Below are 11938 nucleotides of genomic sequence, written 5' to 3'. Positions count from 1 at the left end.
TATGCATAGTCATTGGAACATTCCATATTCGCTGTAAATTTCAAATGGAGTTATGATAAAAGTTGTTCTTTATGTATAGAAATGGTTATTATTATTATATAGCTAATAATGAATATATCGAAAAATGACTGGCACCATTTGTATTTCTGTAGTTAAGTTTGGAATATCAAGTATTACGAGGTTATCCAAATTATCGGTAAATGCGCTAATTTCTTGAGTCGTCTTCGTTTGACACATGGCCTATTTGAATAAAGGCAGCTTAAACGGGACTACAACATTTTAAATTCACTCTAAAATATTCCAATCACAAATGTCTAATCTATATATAACAATGTAAGACGATAATTCGGTGATTATGATTAGGCCAGCCACTTGGTAACACTGAGAAGTAGTAAAGGTGAGATTTGTACGTTTACAGTATAGATTTCGCACTTTTTAGTAAATTTCTACCAATATCGGTAAAATTCTAATTATCGCAACAAATCTAATAAGAAGAGGGTAAAATCTGTAGGTACGGTGTGTTAATTAACAGGGGTGAGAAATTGACTGAAAGGTGATATAATTATCGCTAGGGGTGAAAATCTCGGCGACGGTGCGTTTTCTGTACTGGTGTGTTAATTAACGAACGGGTTAAAAACGACTGACACGGTGTGTATTCTTTGTTTGGTGAGTTTTCTCGAAAGCGTGTTATAACTGCAGCAAAGGTGATTTATCAAGGACCAGCAGGCTTTATCTGACGCGTAGGTGTTAAATCTAATTTACCGTGCGATTTTTTGTTCGACACAGTGTTTTTTTTTACACAAATCGGTCTTTGTTAAGTGTAGGTCTTTATACATGGATTTATACGTGGGATAGGTACGTATATCCTTTCTTATACGTATTTCATTTCTTGATGAATACTACGTGTTTTGTACTTCGTACCATAGTCGGACTGCAGTTATTTATATATTTGATCTTTTTGTGGGTTAAATTTGTTTACAAATTATCGTGCGTACCACTGAACTATAAATGCTCGTATCTTAAAATTGATCACACGCAGTACCGTCATTTCCCGATATCATAACCAACCCCAATTTGATTATCCGATATATTCTAATCGCCATTGTTATCAGATTAACGAATCTTGTTTCGAAAGCAAGTTTATAAATGTAAAATTGCACAATTAATGAAAATCTATAAGTTTTCGTCACTGCTATATTTACTACACGTTGGCTTATTAATATATAAATGTATAGTTTCTTGCCTGGGTCATAGAGAGGACTACCGAGAAAAAGGAATTTCCTCACTATATATATCAAATGCTAACTCACATAACAAATAACACTGATGAAAATAGAGACATGCGCCCGCTTCCACCAACGGTAATATTGCCCATTGCCAAACATTATTCAGATTTGATCGAACTCTGTGTAACAAGCTCGTCTTTGAAAGAATAATACTGATATATGACCTAATATTGAGACGCTTGTTCATATAGCCGCTTGTTTTCCATTGTATGAAATAGCTTTATTAATTGACTCCACAGTACTAAGAAACGACAGGTTCTGTATTGGTTCGTGCACACTTTTCACACGGAACTGTTCTTTGATGTTTACAGGCACAAACAGTTAGCTCTGTACGCGTCAGATAAAGCCTGCTGGTCCTTGATAAATCACCTTTGCTGCAGTTATAACACGCTTTCGAGAAAACTCACCAAACAAAGAATACACACCGTGTCAGTCGTTTTTAACCCGTTCGTTAATTAACACACCAGTACAGAAAACGCACCGTCGCCGAGATTTTCACCCCTAGCGATAATTATATCACCTTTCAGTCAATGTATGTCAAAGACCTAAATATCGAAATATGAAACCTTTTTATTTCTTTGACATTTCAGCGACTCGAAGATTCGTACAATTCTATCATCCGTATCCACGTGAATTCCGCAAAGTGTCATGGTACCACACTTCTGTACTAAATCGAATACTTCGCCGTTGAGTTGTAGAATTCAGATTTTAAAATATCCGTAATAAATTGAATATCAAAACACGAATCACACCTGTGCATGGCACTGTATTTACATGTAACGCGTGCGAAGGACAGATAATGCCACCTGGAATTCCCTTCTCCCATATCCGGACTATATTTACGCTATATTTTTCCGACCTGATTATTTGATTGTGTCAAATTGTCTTATAAATTATTCATAGCCTTTATTTATGGAAATTGTTTAAAACTTTTTAAATGATTAAATACACCAAGCATGTGCATTTCCATTCCACTATCTGTGGTGTCGTTACGGTAGAATTATTTCAGGTGACTTGGGGGTGCGTTTTAATTTATCTAGATATAATACTCAGTAATGCTATAAACTAGTGTCAAGCAGATGAAAACAAGCGTAGATTGTGCAAAATTCATTGTTATAAAATTGTCTACTTCCAAACTGTGAGTAACTGTAGGTTACGACAGAGCGATAAACAGTGCAAATGGTGGCTTTTCACAGCATTTCCGTGCTTAATTCTTGCATTTAGAAACGAATTATTAAATGTATGTGACGTGGATGTGAGTATTGTGGTCAATTAAATAAACATCAAGTAAAATTTAGTCCACCTGTCGCAAGCGGCAGGTAGTTTTATTTGCTACCTGTCAGACGAAAAAATCCCCTATTGGCGACAAGTAAGTAAGTAAATTTTATTGCATAAAAACGCCCACGAGGAGCAGCATACAATTATAAAAATTACATAAATACAATACAACAAATATACATGTAACAAATAAACGAACATTAATACTACAATGCAACAAATATACTTGTAGCAAATAACAAACGTATTATATATGTATATAACTAGAAATCAATTAAATAGCAAAGGGGGATAATAGGTATGTGCTTCCTTTTGGACTCTTTTGTTTCAGAGTTAAGTTATGTTATTTATTGTAAATAAGGCAGGGGGTGTAGCAGATAATGCATCACTCTCTGTTTTTGAAAGCATGAAAAACAAATGATCACACAGGTTTTGCAACTGGTGAGGGTGGGTCAAACATGACATCGAAGGAGAATGGTAGACTGTTGGCGTATAAGGCAGGGTACAAAATATTATTTCGAATGGTTTCATGTTTTGTACATTCCATTAGAAAATGAAACTCATCCTCCACAATATTGTTAGAGCAGTGTCTACAAATTCTGTCTCTTTCGGCAATGTTATGGTACCAACCTCTCTCTATTTGAAGTTGGTGAGAGCTAAGGCGGAGGGATGTCATTGAACATTTATACTGTTTGTTAGATACGGACAGGAGATATGCTGGCGGTTTTGAAATTCTTGTCATAAAAGTGCTGTATGTTCTAAGTTTTGGCTTATGGCTGGTATTGTTATCATTCATATTACAGGTATTTGAATAAAATGAGTTGAATTTAGATTCTAACAGGGATTTTATATTATATTTGGAAAGATTATTGATATTAATGTCATACTCATTTATTATTTTAAGGATCGCGGCAGACCAGGAAAGTTTGGGTTTTTTAAACGCAATTTTAACATCTTCATCTAATACTGCTGTCAAGATAGTGTGGGAATGAGATGGATTAGATTTTAGATCATTCAGTCGTTTATAATATAACAACATTTTGTGGTACACAGTGAAGTGAAGAGGGAAAAGTCCAAGTTCAGACAGGCAGCCAATATTTGAAGTTTTAGGGGGCTGCATTAGGATTGATTTCGCTGTTTTCTTTGTTATTGAATTTAATTAAATTCTGTTCCAGTTTTTTGTGGTATTGTTCTTGCTATGAGCAATATGAGATCCCCAGAGTTCAGAGGCATATGTAGCGATGGGTTTAACAATTGCTTCATATACTTTCAGTAAAACTTCAGTTGGTAAATCATCACTGCCACAAATTTTATTGCGTAAGATGAACCGGGCCCTTCTAGCTTTCTTGCTCAAGTCAGCCATAGCTGCTTTATGTGAGCCATTATTTGTAAAATTAACCCCTAAATATTGGTACGAAGAGACATGATCTATTTTGCTATTTCCTATATTAAAATTAATGACAGTTTTACTTTTATTACATTTTTTTGTTAGAAAAGCACATAGCTTAAGATTTTTGAAGATTAACATTTAACTTCCAATCCTTACCGAATTGGTTAAGTTTATTTAAACTGTTCTGTAAGCCATGGGGTGTAGTTGACATAAGTACAAGGTCATCCGCAAATAATAGATGGGATACGTTACAGCTTTCTAGAGTCGGAGCGTCATTATGTAGGTAGTAGGTATGTAGGTTGGACTGTAGATCATTTATATATATATATTGAAGAGAGTTGGACTCAGGACACACCCTTGTTTTACTCCTGCATTTGAAATAATAGGGAGAGATATACTATTGTTTTTTTATACGCCCACATTTTCATGTGGACGTATTATGCTGTCTGTCCGGATGTCCAGACGTCCGTCCGTCCGTCCACAATTGTTTCTGGACACTCTACAGGTCACAATTCTTATCCAATTTTGACGAAACTTGAAATATAGGTTTATCTCCAAAATACGAAAAATCACGTTTTTAGCTTGTGGACACTATAGAGGTCACAATTTTTATCCGATTTTGTTGAAACTTGAAATGTAAGTTGATAACTGAAAGATCTCAGTTCCTTTCGATATTCGCGCATATTGGAACGTAACTTCCTGAATTATGGCCCCTGATTGTACGAAAAATCACGTTTTTAGCTTGTGGACCCTATAGAGATAATAATTTTTATCCAATTTAAAAAACCGTATTATTATATCACCGTTACACCCTAAGGGTGAATGAATTTGAATTTCATGAAAATCGGCCCAAAATTGACAGACAAAATGGCAGCCGTTCGTTCTCAAATAGCGTAAAAATATGGTATATCAAGGTTGTGGACCCTATAGAGGTCACAATTTTTATACGCCCACATTTTCATGTGGACGTATTATGCCCTCGCCCCTGTCCGTCCGGACGTCCGTCCGTCCACAATTGTTTGTGGACTCTCTACAGGTCACAATTCTTATCCGATTTTGACGAAACTTGAAATATACGTTTATTCCCAAAAGATCTCGGCTGCTTTCGATATTGGCATGTATCGGATCGAAACTTCGTGGATTATGGCCCCTGATTGTACGAAAAATCACATTTTTAACTTGTGGACACTATAGAGGTCACAATTTTTATCCGATTTTTTTAAAACTTGAAATGTAAGTTTATAACCGAAAGATCTCGGTTCTTTTCGATATTCGCGCATATCGGACCGTAACTTCCTGAATTATGGCCCCTGATTGTACGAAAAATCACGTTTTTAGCTTGTGGACCCTATAGAGGTCATAATTTTTATCTGATTTAAAAAACCGTATTATTATATCACCGTTACACCCAAAGGAAGGTTGAGTTTGAATTTCGTGAAAATCGGCCCAAAATTGACAGACAAAATGGCCGCCGTTCGTTCTTGAATAGCGTAAAAAATATGGTATATCAAGGTTGTGGACCCTGTAGAGGTCACAATTTTTGTCTGATTTTGTTGAAAATTGAAATGTAAGTTTATAACCCAAAGATCTCGGTTCCTTTCGATATTCGCGCATATCGGACCGTAACTTCCTGAATTATGGCCCCTGATTGTACGAAAAATCACGTTTTTAGCTTGTGGACCCTATAGAGGTCATAATTTTTATCTGATTTAAAAAACTTTACTATTATATCACCGTTACACCCTAAGGAAGGTTGAGTTCGAATTTCGTGAAAATCGGCCCAAAATTGACAGAGAAAATGGCCGCCGTTCGTTCTCAAATAGCGTAAAAATATGGTATATCAAGGTTGTGGACCCTATAGAGGTCACAATTTTTATCCGATTTTGTTGAAACTTGAAATGTAAGTTTATAACACAAAGATCTCAGTTCCTTTTGATATTCGCGCATATTCAATTGTAATTTCCTGAATTATGGCCCTTGATAGTAGGAAAAATCACTTCTTTTTTTGAGCTTGTTCTCTGTCCATCTCTTGCAAAATGTGGGCGTATCTTGCATGGCAACCGCTTGTTTGTGAATGGGACAATAAATGACTCACCCCAGGCTTTGGGGAATACACCTGAGAAAAGAATAAGGTTAAAATACTTTATATAGTTGTCAATCATAATATTGAGCGATGCAATCAGCATGTTTCTTTTAAGGTTTCTAAATGCGGAACGAACTTCAGAGGCAGTGATTTCTCTATTTAAATCTGTATTTAATTTTGAATTTTTTACTTCATTTTCAAATTGCATATTTAGTTTATTATTATCTGATAATGTGGTATCCTCCTTAACATCATATAAGGAAGTGAAATGTTCTTCCCAATTTTTGAGAGAGATGTCTTCATTATTTTTTTTATTATTGTCTTTAATAAGGCAATTCACAAGTGACCAATATTCTTTAGGATTATTAGTTTGCAGATCATTTAATTTGTTGAGAATTTGATATTTAGCCTTCATGGCTCTTGAATTTTGTTTATTATTATCTGATAATGTGGTATCCTCCTTAACATCAAATAAGGAAGTGAAATGTTCTTCCCAATTTTTGAGAGAGATGTCTTCATTATCTTTTTTATTATTGTCTTTAATAAGGCAATTCACAAGTGACCAATATTCTTTAGGATTATTAGTTTGCAGATCATTTAATTTGTTGAGAATTTGATATTTAGCCTTCACGGCTCTTGAATTTTGTGACCTTTTTATAGGTTTTTTTCCTCTTGTAATAAATTTCACGTAACAGATTTTTATTAGGGTTGTTATTAAGGTTATGTTGTGCTTGAACCATATCGCGTTTGAGGATTCTACAATTTTTATCAAACCATTTGGTTTTTTACTATTATTTTTTACCTCAACAAGTTTGACACTTGGTTGCATCTAGAAGAATTTTTGAGTAGACAGGCAAACATTTCGAGCCATGAGACCTATGTGTACATACTGCACGCAGCGACCCATCTACGTCATACTTCCCAGAATGTGACACTGCACTGATTATCCGCCATTTAAAACGATCATGTGATCATTTTGGGGCGGGACTTATCGATTCGACACCGCTTTGTTTAGACAACAAAGTAAAAATAACCCACGCACGTGTGTTTTATGTAAACATGGCATGTCGCTGACACTCGCGTAAAAGCGATATATAATATGTACTATGGGTAATATTGCAATAGACTATTTACCATTGTAAACTGTCTTTAGAGTTTCAATCTGTTTATCTTTCAAAACAAGGTTAGATACTCCTAAATTTTTTTACGCAAACAAAACCGCCTCTGTGAAATTATGTTTCATGGGCGCCGCCATATTGAATAATTAGAGGACTATTTTGTGATTCGGCTTTGATTAGTTTGACATCTTTCATACACACAGCGGCTAAATAAACATATTTAATTTCATTCAATATGACAATAGAAGAGAAATAAATACTTTTAAAATTTTCTAAAAGCATACTCAGTGTTTTCGACTAAAATCGTCGATGTTGGAATTTAAATGTCGGTTAATTAGCTTAGGGCCTATTCTTAGCCGGAGCTAGCTGTAGATAGGCAGCCTAAGTTTGGGATGCTATGTGTAGTGCCTGTGACGTCACCAGCCAATCAACCGGATAAAGGTCTTAATTGAAAAATAAAAACGGGTTTTGGCATGTCGGATATTTAAACGTTAAAGTGCATATAAGATGGGTTTTGGAACTTTTGGATATGTGTAGCCAATGGTTACTATATCAACTTTACGGCAAGTTCACACCAATCTGATTGAAATTAATTCAGTTATCTTCACTCAAAGTCGTAAAAATGGACCTCACGTGAAAATGACTTTGCCAATTATCGAAAACACTCTTAATCCCCTCAGACGCCAGTGACGTCACAGTGACCGAATGCATATTCGGAATGTTTATTCCTTAATTACCTATATACAGCCGGCGTCTGTACTCATTAACGTCTGACTGATTCCTTAATCTCCCTTAGTTCTTAATTAAATAAAACAATTGACTTCGGAATAATTTGTTTCATTAATTAATTAATTTTAATTTAAGATCCAATTTAGATTGCCTACAACTTTTAAACTTTGAAGTCTTGAACTCTTAATTAATTTTTTACAATATGGAACTTATTGGACGAACACTTTTAATATGTAAATAATATACCGGTCCAGCTATGTGTTTTTTACTGCGAGCACTTCGCTTTTCCACATAAAGTGTAGTGTCGTTAATATTTGTCGTTAATTAATCAATCCGACTATAAAAGTTATACAGGCATGGGTCATAAATTACAAGTCGGTGTTAGCAGTGAGTGTTAGTGGGATTAAGAATGTTGATTAGGTAATTATTTTTTTTAACGCCGGCCAGATCAAAGACATCACTCTAAGTGGAACGTGTGCATAATACCTCATGAACGAACTAATGGTAGAATCGTACACCCACACATTAATTGTATAAAATCATTAAGTTTTACTCATCAGTTGTTTATAAGTATTATTTACCCAATAATTATTGCTCACCAGTGTTTTTGTAATCAAGTAGCCTTGTATTATTTGTTGATAGGCGTTTAAACAACAATCGTTTATCTTCTTTTTAATAAAAGTATTTTACAATTGCATTGACAGTTTAATCACTCACCAAACGGCACCAGGAACTCCACGTATGATCCCGTGCATTTTTCGTGCCGAAGTTTAACCTCATTTACTACACCCGTAGTACATGTAACTGTAAATGGTAATAAGATTCCCAGCGTTGATTGGCTGAGAAATGAGGGCGATCTATTGTACATGTTATGCATAGTCATCGGAAAATTCCATATTCACTGTAAATTTCAAATGGAGTTACGATAAAAGTTGTTCTTTATGTATAGAAATGGTTATTATTATTATATATAGCTAATAATGAATATATCGACAAATGACTGGCGCCATTATATCAAGTATTACGGGGTTATCCAAATTACCGGTAAATGCGCTAATTTCTTGAGTCGTCTTCATTTGACATGTGGCCTATTTAAACAAAGGCAGCTTAAATGGATCTACGGCATGATACGGCATTTGAAATTCACTCTAAAATATTCCAATCACAAATGAAAGACGATAATTCGGTGATTATGATTAGGCCAGTCACGTGGTAATTGGAACGTCAACAGACGCTTGTCAACTTGCCGTGTGTATTGATAGTGCTATATTGTACAGACGGTGAGATATTGTATAGATAATGTATATCCTATGTGTAGTGCCTGTGACGTCACCAGCCAATCAACCGGATTAAGGTCGTAATTGAAAAATTGAAAAGCGTTTTGGCGTGTCGGACACTTAAACGTTAACAGCCGACTTAATTTTAATCAGATTGGTGAGAAGTTGCCGTAAAGTTGATATAGTAACCATGGGCTATACATACATGTAATTTAGATTTTCGATCTTACGTGGTCTTTAACAGCCGATTTAATTTTAATCAGATTGGTGGGAACTTGCCGTAAAGTTGATATAGTAACCATGGGCTATACGTACATGAAATTTAGATTTTTGATCTTACTTGATCTTTAAGTTATTCATAATGATTCATTTAGAATTAATTGATTTGGAGTTTAATTGTTGTTTTTCAGGTTCTTCATCATCTCAACCTCCTTCATTTACCAGCAGACGTCCCGAAAATGCTCGATATGTTCCTGGACTGCACAAAACTCCTGATGATCAATCTTAATAGATTCTTACACTATACATGTACTAGTATATGTACGCATCAATCAGAACAAAAAACTGGAGAAGAAATTCTTGTCTCAGTAGATTAATACACTATACTAGTATATACGGTAGTCAATTAAAACTCTGAGAGAAAGTCTTGTCTTCTCAGTAGTTTTTATATGCCCACATTTTCATGTGGGCGTATATTGTCGTTGCCCATGTCCATCCACAATTTGTTTGTGATCACTCTACAGATCACAATTTTTATACGCCCACATTGAAATGTGGTCATATATTGTCGTCGCCCCCGTACGTCCGTCTGGGGTCCAAAATTGCTTGTGGACGCTCTAGAGACCAAAGTTAATATCCGATTGACTTTAAATTTATATACAGTGTTTAAGGCCATGAGACGAAGAAGCCTATTGATTTTCAGCGATTTCCGATAATTACTGCCAGAGTTATGGCCCTTGATCACTTCAAAAAATCTTGTGGACGCTCTAGAGGCCAAAGTTAATATCCGATTGACTTTAAATTTATACACAGTGTTTAAGGTCTAAATTTATACACAGTGTTTAAGGTCATGAGACGAAGAAGCCTATTGATTTTCAGCGATTTCCGATAATTACTGCCAGAGTTATGGCCCTTGATCACTTCAAAAAATCTTGTGGACGCTATAGAGGCCAAAGTTAATATCTGATTGACTTTAAATTTATACACAGTGTTTAAGGTCATGAGACGAAGAATCCTATTGATTTTCAGCGATTTCCGATAATTACTGCCAGAGTTATGGCCCTTGATCACTTTGAAAAATCTTGTGGACGCTCTAGAGGCCAAAGTTAATATCCGATTGACTTCAGATTGATACACAGAGTTTAAGATCTTGAGGCGAACAAGTATATTGATTTTCAATGAATTTTTATGACTTGGAACAGCTAAATCCATGATACAGTATTAAAAGTTTTGTATACAAAACGTTAGCATGGGGCAGAACTTTATAAAAACCAAACAAATTCTAATGGTTTTCTGAGTTGTTGCTCTTAATCAGATTTTAGTGTATTATAAATGTTTCATTACCGAAAAAAGTAAAAATATGCGACAACTGTTGTTGACTGCCCGGACGATTTAGCTGCTGTGGGCGTATGTTTCGTTGCCTGGCAACCTATCTTTCATACAATCAGGAGCCATAATTCAGGAAGTTTCTATCCGATATGCCCGAATATCGAAAGGAACCATGATCTTTGGGCTATGCATTTCAAGTTTCATCAAAATCAGAACAACATTGTGACCTCTAGAGGGTCCAAAACTTTGATATACCAGATGTTTACAGCCATTTTGTCTGGCAGTTTTGGTCAGATTTTCACAAAATTCAAACTCAACAGTGATATATTCGAATGTTTTTTTAAATCGGATAATAATTGTGACATCTAGAGGGACCTCAAGCTAAAAACGCGATTTTTCGTACAATCAGGGGCCATAATTCAGGAAGTTACTATCCAATATGCACGAATATCTAAAGGAACCAAGATCTTTGGGTTATAAACTTACATTTTAAGTTTCATCAAAATCAGAAGAAAATTGTGACCGTTTTGTTTTAAATCGGATAATAATTATGACCTCTATAGGGTCCACAAGCTAAAAACATGATTTTTCGTACAATCAGGGGATATAAATTGAGGAAATTACAGTCTGATATGCGCGAATATCAATAGGAACCGAGATCTTTGGGCTATAAACTTACATTTTAAATTTCATCAAAATCGTATCAAAACTGTGACATCTATGAGGTCCACAACATTGATATAGGAGATGTTCACACTATTTGCGTACAAGGGGCGGCCATTTTGTCCGACAATTTTGGTCCGATTTCCACGAAATTCAAACTCAACCACCATTAGGGTGCAACGGTGATATACATGGGCCATAATTCAGGAAGTTTATTTTCAATTTGAGCTTTACGGTATATTTCACACTGTATCGTGATACATTCCAATAAATTAGACGGTAGAACCTATAGCAATTACCTATCAGTTCTGTGTAAAGAAAAATCCCGGTAGAATAATATGCCCCGGCCCTTCAGACTAAAAATCATTCCAAAAACAGACCTACTAATCTCATGCAAAATATGACCAAGAAACTGATAAGACAATACTTTCCATTGGCCAAAATACCGGAAGTCATCAATTTAAACCAATTTTCTTTTGACTATTACTATGACCACGTCCAGTAGTATTTACACTTGTCTGAAGTTGCGATAAAAAAAACTACCTGCATCATACCGATCAAAAGTA

The 11938-nt window shown here is 35.2% G+C and overlaps 1 long non-coding RNA gene across 1 annotated transcript; it reads left to right on the top strand.

Annotated features, from left to right (window-relative positions):
* The first annotated feature begins 2930 nt into the window (after positions 1-2930).
* Positions 2931-9804, top strand: LOC126811313 (uncharacterized). Its single transcript, XR_008785945.1, has 2 exons — positions 2931-3066; positions 9572-9804. It is a non-coding gene; the product is annotated as an uncharacterized LOC126811313 (long non-coding RNA).
* The last annotated feature ends 2134 nt before the right edge of the window (positions 9805-11938 follow it).

The sequence above is a fragment of the Patella vulgata genome, chromosome 2 (assembly GCF_932274485.2).
Source record: "Patella vulgata chromosome 2, xgPatVulg1.2, whole genome shotgun sequence".
Classification (NCBI taxonomy): domain Eukaryota; kingdom Metazoa; phylum Mollusca; class Gastropoda; family Patellidae; genus Patella; species Patella vulgata.
Note: the sequence above shows the minus strand (reverse complement) of the source record. Positions and strands in the feature narration are given on the sequence as shown.